Below are 497 nucleotides of genomic sequence, written 5' to 3'. Positions count from 1 at the left end.
GAACGCAGGTACGAAAGAGGCACACGGAGGAAAAGTGGCGCAAGGGAGCCTTCGCCCATAACGGAAGGAGCAACATGACTAATGTTGTGGGGTGATTCATTGAGGAAAATCGCAGTGTAACTTTTTTATTCTTTTTTGTTCATCTTGAATTAGCATTTCCCTTGCAAATGATTAGTGAATTGTCTCAAGAAACACCTAAATAAGAAAACCTGTTTACATTTTATGATCGTATATAATCAAACAGCATTATTTTCTGATGATTGTTCTGATCAAATAATGATAGTCCTTCACAGTTTATGACAATCTTTAGAATATAATGGAACATTTGGAAATAAGAAAGAGGATGGAGAACTGTGGATACTTTGTAAGTGAATCAGATTATATTCGTCAAATCTATTAGCTGATGATTGAACTTTAAAAAAATGCCATGATTACCTCACAATTCTTAAAGGAACTGCCGTACATGTATAATGAAAATTAAGCTCGAAAGTTAAAGT

The 497-nt window shown here is 34.4% G+C and overlaps 1 protein-coding gene across 1 annotated transcript in view; it reads left to right on the top strand.

Moving 5' to 3' along the window:
• Window positions 1-497, top strand: part of LOC119586160 (lymphocyte-specific helicase-like) — a gene marked incomplete at its 3' end in the record, with an annotated part of 43,724 nt that overhangs the window by 27,591 nt on the left and 15,636 nt on the right.

The sequence above is a fragment of the Penaeus monodon genome, chromosome 21 (genome assembly GCF_015228065.2).
Source record: "Penaeus monodon isolate SGIC_2016 chromosome 21, NSTDA_Pmon_1, whole genome shotgun sequence".
NCBI lineage: Eukaryota > Metazoa > Arthropoda > Malacostraca > Decapoda > Penaeidae > Penaeus > Penaeus monodon.
The sequence above is the reverse complement of the archived record's forward strand: the minus strand, read 5'-3'. Positions and strand labels throughout refer to the sequence as shown.